The 10,392-nt window shown below is 38.6% G+C and overlaps 1 protein-coding gene across 1 annotated transcript in view; it reads left to right on the top strand.

The window, feature by feature from the left end:
- LOC119413705 (tenascin) overlaps window positions 1-10,392 on the top strand; it is a 159,992-nt gene that overhangs the window by 1,598 nt on the left and 148,002 nt on the right. The window contains exon 2 of the mRNA XM_037680760.1: window positions 6,303-6,508. The gene's annotated coding sequence lies outside the window, so the exon portion shown is untranslated. The remainder of the gene's footprint in view (window positions 1-6,302; window positions 6,509-10,392) is intronic.

The following is a 10,392-nucleotide window of genomic DNA, read 5'->3' as shown; positions in this document are numbered from 1 at the left end:
CACACACACACACACACACACAGTGACTGTCCATCCCCATGTGGTCCGATCCTCAGGTCAGCTTGGTTTGCCCGTCCCAGGAGAGCTCTTAGGGAGAGTGTGTGACAGACTGGTAAAGAAACCAGTATTTACTGATGAGGAAGAGCAGTCTTTTGGGTAAAATGTTACAAATAAAGTTATGTACAATCTCATGTGATATCACGAGATGTCACGAATGACTATCAGCTACGATCACATTAAATTTTAGCTGAAAATCTGTCAGACTGACTGAATTACAGCAATTTCTGAGTTGGTTCAAGTCGACTTGCTGTGGTGGACTTCTTGGTTTGGACTGACTGCCAAACCTAATCTGTTGTAAATTATATCTAATCTAATTTTTAGGAGGTTAAATCAAGCACATTCAGTGGTTTGTGAAGTTATTTGCTAACAAACAGAGTCAACTCCAAAAGTTCTTAAGTTTTAAACATCACTCGTAGTCCTTGGAGTAAGGGTTTTTAACGATGCTCAGCTATCTCTACAACTAATTTTAACACAATATCTGAAACACTGACTGTGGTTCCGTAATTTTTTGTTTAAATTGTCTATGGAGACCATCTTGAATTAAGTTGTCACCAAGTGTTATTAAATTGTAGATGTATATCTAATAATTATTTACTGGGATTTTCATTAAAAAGACAGCAAGCTTTGTTTTACACACAACAATGATTTAGTTTCTTTTTCTTCTATTTGTGCAATCAAGTCTCAGCTAGTTTATCGCTCTTTTAGGCATCTAAATCTGTTGTTTGGTATGTTTCAAACATATGGACTGTCTGAGGGTGCTGAAGGAAAATCATAGCAGAGCCTGAAGCTGAAACTGCAGTTTGAGATAGAGACACAAGGTAAACGGTAAGAAAGTGAAGGAGGAAGATGTGGGGACCATCAGGATGCCAGAGCAGTGCCAGCTCCACAGGGGTTGTGTTTGATGTGTTTGACGAGGTTATGCTCACACAGTGAAGGAGCCGTGAACAGCGCTAACTTTGCAACTCTTATCCGAAATATTTCGAGGAAGATTTTTTTCATTTGGATTTCTGCTGTCAGTCTTTGGTTGAGGAGTCACTGAGTGAGCGAAGTGCTACGTGACGGTAGAATGCAGCTTATGTTCTGTGCATTAATGTTTCATGTTGCTTTGGCTGAACACTTGGTATGAGCATGAGTGGGAAATGGGCCTTTGTTTGGACAGCTGTCAGCTCCCAGAGCTCCATGTCCTACAAAGCTCTATGAGAGGGTGACTATCTTTGACCCCACTTAGCTCCTTCACTGGTGATCTAGAGCGTACCACAATCATGGGTATTCATGATGACCCATGTCAGGCAGAACTCAGGAGAGAGGTTTTGTCTGGACCAAATCAATGTCATTGTCAATTCAAGCTTTGTTTGCTTCCTCCTCTGCTCTCTTATCTCCTCCTGTTATCTCCTTTGTTCCACCCAATAGTGTTTGGGTTGAAACTAGACAAATTAAATTTTCTATGAAAATGCCATGCGATTGCTGAAATTTGTTGAAGAAACGGAAATTGAGTTGTTAAAACTAAAAGAAGCAGTGCGCTAGCTAAAGGAAACGGGACACTAAAAACTAAAAAATAAACAAAACGCTAGCTAAAATCCAAATATCAAAAGTTTAAATAAGAAGCAAATCACCACTAAAAGACAAAAGTACCAAAAGGCTAGCTTAAATCTAAAATAAACAAAACAGTAGCTATACCTGAGAGTAGTAGCTAAAAGGCTAGTTAAAAACACCAAAGTTTAGCCAAAAGTTAAAGTAGCAAAAAGGTAAAGTTGTACATGCTGCCAGTGATCTTGGTTTTGGTATATGCTCCCAACTGGGATGATTCTACATTTTTCAATAACCTCTTTTTAAATATACCAAATATCTCAACACATAACCTTATAATCTGCGGTTACACAAATTATGTGCTTTCATCTCTAGACCATAGTTAGATGAGGAAAACTACTCTGTAAGTCCGCTCAGCTAATCAATTCATTCCTTGAAATGTATGGTGTGGCTGATGTATGGCCTTTTTGTAACCTTACCTTAAGATCATGTTAATTTTTTTCCCCAGTCCACATCAGTTGCAGTGACAGTCAGCCAACCAAACAATTGCAGCAATAAAAAATGAACAGGGAGCTGCATGCCACGACAGTGCTGAAATTAATACGTTTTAGTCCAATTTATCAGTCATTGTATACGACCGAGTCATCAGCTAACATGTCAGATGTGGATAATTTTTTGGAGATCTTGAGTTTTCTTCAGTGAATCCTGATCTTGTCGGGGACTTGGAGAGGGAGTTCTCTTTAGCTAAGATAAACTCCACAATCAACAACATGCAAAATGGGAAATCCCCTGGACCAGATGGCTTCCCATTGAGTTTTGTACTAATTTTTCCAGCCTACTTTCACCCTTATTAAGGTCTGTGTTTGAGGAGTCACTTGCTGCACAGACATTGCCACTGACCATGCACCAAGCTGTCATCTTGTTGATACCTAAGAAAGACAAAGACCCTCTATTCTACAGCTCATATAGACCCATCTTGCTTTTAAATACCGATGTTAAAATCCTTGCAAAGGTCCTGGCAAAATGACTTGAGCGGGTAGTCCCCATAATCGTCTTGCCTGACTAAATGGGGTTTGTAAAAAAAAGTCAGTCTTTCTTCAATGTTAGGCGGCTGCTTGATGTGCTGCATAGGCCTAGTCCATCCGGACACACCTGTGATGAAGTCATTGTTTCATTAGATGCGGAAAAAGCATTTGACTGGGTGGAGTGGGACTACCTCTTTGAGACTTTAAAGTTATTTAAAATTGGTCCCAAATCCATATCATGGGTGAAGCTAATATATCCCTCCCCAATGGCGGCAGTCTGCACTAACTGTAACATATCTTCCTATTTTGAACTGTAACGGAGTACGAGACAGGGGTGCCCGCTTTCACCACTTCTATTTGCATTGGCGATAAAACCATTGGCGATAACTTTGCAGCAGAACTCAATCATTAAGGGGATAAGACAACTAAGTACATATCACAAAGTCCCTTAGTATGCAGACAACATACTTTTGTATATATCAGACCCCCCTTGCCAATGTGAGACATTGAAATATATTTCAAAGAATAGTTGGATCAATTATTCTTAATGAAAACAGTTGTGACATAAAATACAAGTTCATTGTTAAAAATGTTTTAAATAGTTTTCTGGTTAAAATAACTTTCTGTAAGGATTTTCCTGTTTAGAGTTGTTTATCTGTGATCGACTTGTTGAGTTCTGATGGTCTGTGATTGATTAGTCATGGCTGCAGGGCTTGAAGGAGGGGGAGCTGACATTGCTTCATTCCCGCCACCTGAATGAAATCAATGTGTCAAGAGTATCTTTCACTATTATTATCCTCTTTCAGCAAATTAAAGAATTTTTGTGTTTAAAACGTTTATTAAACATTTTCTGTTGAGTTTTTGCGTATTTTCATCTCAAAGTTGATTGGTTTTCATTAAGTTGTTTATGTTTAGAACTGTGGTTTAAAATGTTGTTTTGTGCTAATTAGCATTGCTCAGTCTGCCGTCGACGTCTCACCATGAGGCAAGCGTCAGCGCATGACGTGTGTGCTATTCAGCTAAGTGAATTATACATTCATAGACTGAAAATATGACTGTTTTGATTACATTTATGGTTGAATTCATTATCTTTGTTTAGGCAAAAGGACAAATGTACATTTTTATTGTCATTTAAACAACAATATAAAAAAACAGTATGTGTGAAAGATGTGAAGGAATCTGTTTTATATACATATTTTTTATTCTTTAACTGCTATATTGGATTTGGTTTAAAGATAAAACTTATTCTTTCTTATTATGCAAATATGTTGAATTGTAAATCAATTCCCGCTGCACCTGCCTGAATGAAAGCAACATATCGAGTACCTGTCACTATTATTATCCTCTTTCATGCTGCAACACCAGCATCCCTGAATTACTTACTTTGCTTAAAAATTTTGGGGAAATATCTGGCTGTAAGGTCAACCTTCAAAAGTGTGAATTGATGCCTGTGACCTCCATAGAAAAGAAAAAATCTTGGACACCATACCCTTTAAAATTAGTTTTAAAAAATGTATGTACCTTGGGATCTGGGTAACTCGAGATCATAAGAACCTCTATAAAACCAATTATCTACCTCTTGGCCAACCTTAAACAGGACATTGCTAGATGGCAGTCCCTGCCCAACACTCCAAGGGGCAGAATAAACTCTGTAAAAAATAAATATCCTACCTAAATTTTTATACCTGTTTCAGATTCTGCCAATCTTTCTTACTAAATCTTTCTTTATCGATCTGAACAGCCAGATATCAACATTTATATGTAATAAAAAGCATCCACGGATTGCCAGGAGGGTCCTGCATATACCCCGTAGATTTGGAGACATATCGCTTCCTAACTTCATGCACTATTATTGGGCAGCTAATATCAGATCTGTTCTATTCTGTTTGGGTAAGGACACCCCTTCTTCTAGTTGGGTGGCCTTGGAAAGTGCCTCATCAGTTAGATCCAGCTCTCTTTCTGCATTACTGTGCTCTCGGCTGTCCTTTAAACAATCATGATCAACCACACTTCTAACCCAATTGTGGTCTGGGTGGTTAAGATTTGAAATCCGTTCAGGAGGACATTTAACTCTACAGAGTTACTGTTTTTGGCACCTGTGTCAAATAATCATATGTTTAATCCCTCAGTAGCAGATACAGCTTTTGACACATGGGTCTTGAGAGGAGTGAATTCACTGTGTGAGCTCTATGTTGATGGTAGATTTTCCTCCTTTGAACAGCTGGTACAAAAGTTTAATATTCACAACTCAATTTTTATGTATCTAGAGCTGAGATTTTGTGAGATCCAACTCTGATTGTTTTCCTTTGTACCCCTCTAAACATTTTGTGGCTAAGATTTTGGAGTGCAGGTCTGATACAAAGGGGGTCCTTAGCAAGATTTATACATTGCTCTGTTCATACCATGGATTCAGTTTGGACTCCTTAAGCTGAAATGGGTAGCAGACTTGGAGGAACTCATATCAGACTCCGCCTGGAGAAGGATTATTAAGAACATTTACTCATCTTCAGTTTGCCTGAAACCTGCTGTAATCCAATTCAAGGTAGTGCACAGGCTGCACTGGTCCAAAGACAAATTGTCCAAGATAAAAGCTGACCTGAACCCCGCATGCAATCATTGCAAACAAATTCCACCTACATCCCTGCATACCTTCTGGACCTGTCCCGAACTGCAGACTTTGTCAATCTATATTTGGCACCTTCTCTGAAATATGTGGCAAAACTGTACACCCATCACCACTCATCTCACTGTTTGGGTCGGTTCCTGTGGGTACATCCTTCAGTAATTCGTAAAGGATGTGATTGCCTTTGGCTCTCTTCTGGCCAAGAGGCTAATTTTGTGAAATTGGAAGGGCCCACACCCCCTAGCATCTGTACATTGGATAAGGGATGTATCATATTAATTTGGAAAAAAATAAGATAGACCTTGAAGGGTTCTGTCAAAAGATTTTGGGACTTGTGGCAATCTTTTGTATTGTACTTTGTATGTGGAAAGTATGCCAATGCCTGTTTAATTTGTTTGTGTATGTTTGACTGATCCGGTGTTGGAGGGAAGGGGTGGGGGTTCTATGTTCTTTGTTGTTATATGTTTAAAAATGAAAAAAAAAAAATCAATAACACTTTGTTTAAAGAAAAAACTAAAATCAGCTCTGAAAAATGCTTGAATTCTGAGCATCACACATGTGTATGTGTATTTAGTGTTTAATATAGGAGACGTGACAAGTTAAAAAAGACCTATGACCTCCAATTTTGATGAGAATAATTTAAGCTTAAACATAACTGAATTTGGGGAAGCTTGGGAGTGCTCTTTCTGCATTCTGGGGGCATTTGAGAAAAAATACAAGTTCAACAGCAGTCAGATAGTCTGTTATTATTTTTTAAAGACAGTGCACATGAATCAATATTTCCAAAAAATATAAACATGTCAGAGTTAGCACAATGGCTAATTTTCATCCAATGCCCTGGTGTTTTGGTTTAATGTATAATTTGTATATGTTGTGACTCGAGGAACCCAGAGTAGCATGATACCCGGAACGAGACAGACAGGTAGATACAAAAGTAACAGTGTTTATTATTTACAGTGATTATGGACAGTTGCTTCTCTGCAGCTCCTGGAAAAGGAGGGAGATGGTCAGAGGAAGTCGGCAGGTGGACAGGCAATATTAATGTGGTGATGTTTTCTCTCTTACAGATTTGAAGGTGTCTTTGGGTCCAACTCCAAATCCTTGGGAGAGCTCCAGAGGGGGACAAGGCCAAGGATCCAACAGAACAAGGAAGGCTGGCAACTTGTGGTTGGCAAGGCACGAGGAGAACCAGGACGAGGCACGAGGAGAACCAGGGCAGGACCAGGGGAACCAGAACCGAGGAGACAGGAACGCTGGAGATAAGAAGAGTCTGGTAAGTAGATTTACTTCATATAAACTTACAGGCCAGAGGCACAAATGTCATTATATGGTCAATGCTCCAGAGTAACACTGGACTGCAGCCTTATGTAGGAGGTGATCCTCATCAGGTTGATGGCCGACAGCTGTTGACAGTTAGCAGCCATCTTGGATGAGGATCTGCAGGCAGTGGTACTCTTACAGTATATGGGCCTAAATAAATAAATGAATGTGAGATTAATATGTTTGTTTGTTACAGCTATGGGATTTATAGCTTTTTGAAGGGAGCCAGATCTTGAAGATCCATTTGTTTTTAAGAGCTGTTCAATTTTAAACTGTAAAGACATCACTCCATATGTCTGTACAGCTGATTGCTGCATGCATTTAATGAAACTTACTGATGAACATTAAAATGTTTTGTTACAGTACAGATGCAGAACAGAAGCTAAATAGAACACAATGGCAGCTAAAAGCTGAAAGCAGCAAAAGAGGTAGAAAGAGCTCAAAGTAGCAAAAGTCTAGCTAAAAGCTTAAAGCAGCAAAAAGGGTAGAAAGAGCTCAAAGTAGCAAAAGTCTAGCTAAAAGTTATGTGGAAAAAACAAGCTTGGGAACAGCTAAAAGTAGCAGAATACACAGGAACTTTTTTTTTTAAATTGAAGAGATCTTAAAGATTTTCAGTAAGATTTTATTTTAAATGTTTAAATAAAGTAATATATTTTGAAAAGTATAAAAGCGAAAGTCATCACATATGTCTCCTGATCAAGTTGAATTTTTTTGATAAATGAATGATTAAAATAGCACAAAGCTGGTGGAATCGGTTTGATTGCAAAAATCATATGGAAGAAAAATAAAGAGGAAAATTATGGCATGAATGCTGATTCATCATTCACACAATGAAGTTGTTTTTATTCAAGATGCATCACTACCCGTCATTTATCCATTTATTGCTCTACACTCACATGTTGACAAGAAACCTCCATCCAAATCAACTGGTCATTTGGGTTTTTAGCTTTTTTCAAAATAACATCCATTATTATGTTTGGAGGGTAATTCAGTTCATAAACAAATGTTACCATTTAAATGCTTCTATTCTTTTTCATTGATAACTTTTCTCAAGAAGCACAGCCAAACAATTTTATTTAAAAGTATTTCATTGTACTTTTTTGTCCTTTTGTTTGGAGTACAAATCAAGATCAGAAATTGCAGCTATTCTTTGCAAAAGTTGAGACATTCTTTTTTCTGGTTCCTTTTTAAACCACGTTTGATCAGTCATCTCCAAACAACTCTGTTTTTATAATCCCAGATGGTTTCCAAAGGTGCTAATATTCTGTCAGGAAGGAGTGGAAGTCTTCAAGCTCTGGGTTCGGGGATGCCTTTATACCGTGGCCCCTCAGTGGAAGTAGCCAGTTGATGCATACATGTGGTAGGCGCTTTGCTCCTTCACTTCACCTCCACCAGTGACCCACCACATTGGAATGCATGAGCCATAATGGTCTTAGGTCCATCTTGTGATGGAAACCCTTTGGAGGGGGGCACAGACTTTTTAAATTGGGAAAAATGCTAAAAAAGGAAAAACAAAATGGGGTGAAGCCAATGAACAGCTGACCTTGAGGACTGGGGTCATTAAGCTCATACAAGTTTCTGAATGGAAGGCACTTGCAATTTGGACATGCAACACGCTTCGGGCTTTCAGACAGACAAGGACAAACAGATGTCCAGGTACCACAGCCAACATGAGAAGAAAAAACTCTTCTCCATCCTGTGTGAATGGAAGAAACCAGTAAAGATCCAATAAAGGGATAAAACCACTTAGTCTGGGATAAGACCTAGTAGCTGTTTGATATTTTTACCCAGCAAAACCTGAATGTACCATTCTAGTCACTCTAAAACCCCAACATGGAAGACATTTCACTTATTAATGTTCTTATTCACCACATAGTAAATTTCAGTGCATGACAACCAAATCTGGTGTCACTAAGAAAGTTGGCCAGTAGTATCTTGAAATCTGTCATCTGATTCATTATTAATGGTTTTATGCATTGATCTGTATCTCTGGCAGCTCAGTAGTTAGAGACATCACCTCTCAATAGAAGGTTGAAGGATCCATTCCCTGCCTGGAGCTTTTCTAACATCTATTAATATACACAAAGTTTGTATATTTGTATCTATTAATATACTTTCTATGTGGCGTTTGCAGGTTCTCCTTGTACATACTTGGATTTATCTGCATATTCTGGTTTCCTCCCACAGACCTAAAACATGCATGTTAGGCTGATTGGTAACTCTAAATTGTCCCTAGGTGATAGAGAGCGAATAGTTTTTATTCAGTTTTGTCTCTGTGTCCCTGTGATGGACAGGAGACCTGTCCATGGTGCTCCCTGCTTCTCTCACAGTGACTGCTGAAGATAGACACGAGATCATGAGTTCTTTGTGAATCCAGATTATGTAAAAATGTCAAAAAGAGGCTTGTAAAATTAGTTCAACACAAACATACACATTCACGGGACAAAGAAAGTCACTCTTTTTCAGTTTTAAGGTTTTACACAACAGAAAGATTATCTTGTTTTATCTGGTCCCAAGTAAAATTATTTACAGCTAACCTCAAGTGTATAAAAACACACAACAGATTCTAACATGTGATCATGTTTTGAAGCCAAACAAAGCTACAACAGAAAAGCTAGGTGTGGTAAAAACTGAAGTTCATCCCTGCTGTTTCCAGAGGATTAAAGAAGTAAAACATTAATCAGATACTGATGCTCACTGAATAAATGATCATCATAAGTGTGAGCACCTCCATACAAACAGGAGTTTTCATGGTGTGGACACAATCCCAAGAGGGAAAGACATCAGCAACGACCTTAGAGAAGCAACTGTTGTTGCCCATTAATCTGGGAGGGGTCAAATCCCCAAAAGTTTGGGTTCTTATCCAAACTCTATGGAGTCTACTGCACAGAGAAAAAGAAGAAAACATTTAGGACAACTGCCAGTTTTACTAGAAGTGGCTGTCCAAACTCTAGAGCTCCATCTACTCTGTACAGGCTTCAGCTACCTGGTTAAAAATTACGACAGGATAAGAAAGACTGAACAAGGGGGTCTTTTTTGAAAGGATTAAGAGAAAGCCACTTCTTTTTATAATTAAAATGGCAGCACCGCTTAAGTTTGTAAAGTTTTATCTGAATGAAGCACAAGACCTTTGGAACAATGTTCTTTGGCCAGATGAGACCAAAGTACAGACTGTCGCTCATAATGCCCAGGGTCTTTTTCTGGAGAAAATCAAACATGGCATATTAACACAAATTCAAGAAGTATGGTTTGTGGCGAAGTGTTACAGAAGAAAGCCTCTTGTCTCCAAAGAGAACATGGCAGCTTGACTTAGTTTTGTAAAGTTACTTATCAATAAACCACACTACTTCTAAAACAATGTTCTTTGAAGACCAAAGCAGAGATGTTTACCCATAATGCACGGTGAAATGCTTGACAACAAAACAGCTTGTGCCAACAGTCAAACTCATTGATGGAGGGCTGATGATTTAAGTTTGTTCTGCTGCTACAAGACCTGGACTCCATGCAGTCACTGAGTGGACCATGAAGACGTCAAATCAAAGGATCAAAGGATTCTAGAGTCAAATATGACACCATCTTATAGCTGAAACTCGGACGAACCGGGGTCATGATGCAACAGAACAATGATATTAAAGACATCAGCTAAACTATGACAGAACAACAGGAATGTTTTGAAAAGAAAAAGAATTGGGGTGTTGTAATGGTACAGTCAAAATCCAGAATCCTCACTTGATAAAATTGCTGTGGTGGAACCTTCAGAGAGATGAGCAGAAACAAATGTTTCAATCCTCATCAAACAGGCAAGATTAAAATGAAAATGCATCAAAATTCCTCCAC

This window comes from Nematolebias whitei, chromosome 8 (genome assembly GCF_014905685.2).
Source record: "Nematolebias whitei isolate Nwh7 chromosome 8, NemWhi1, whole genome shotgun sequence".
Lineage (NCBI taxonomy): Eukaryota > Metazoa > Chordata > Actinopteri > Cyprinodontiformes > Rivulidae > Nematolebias > Nematolebias whitei.
This window is presented reverse-complemented; position numbering and strand designations above follow the sequence as displayed.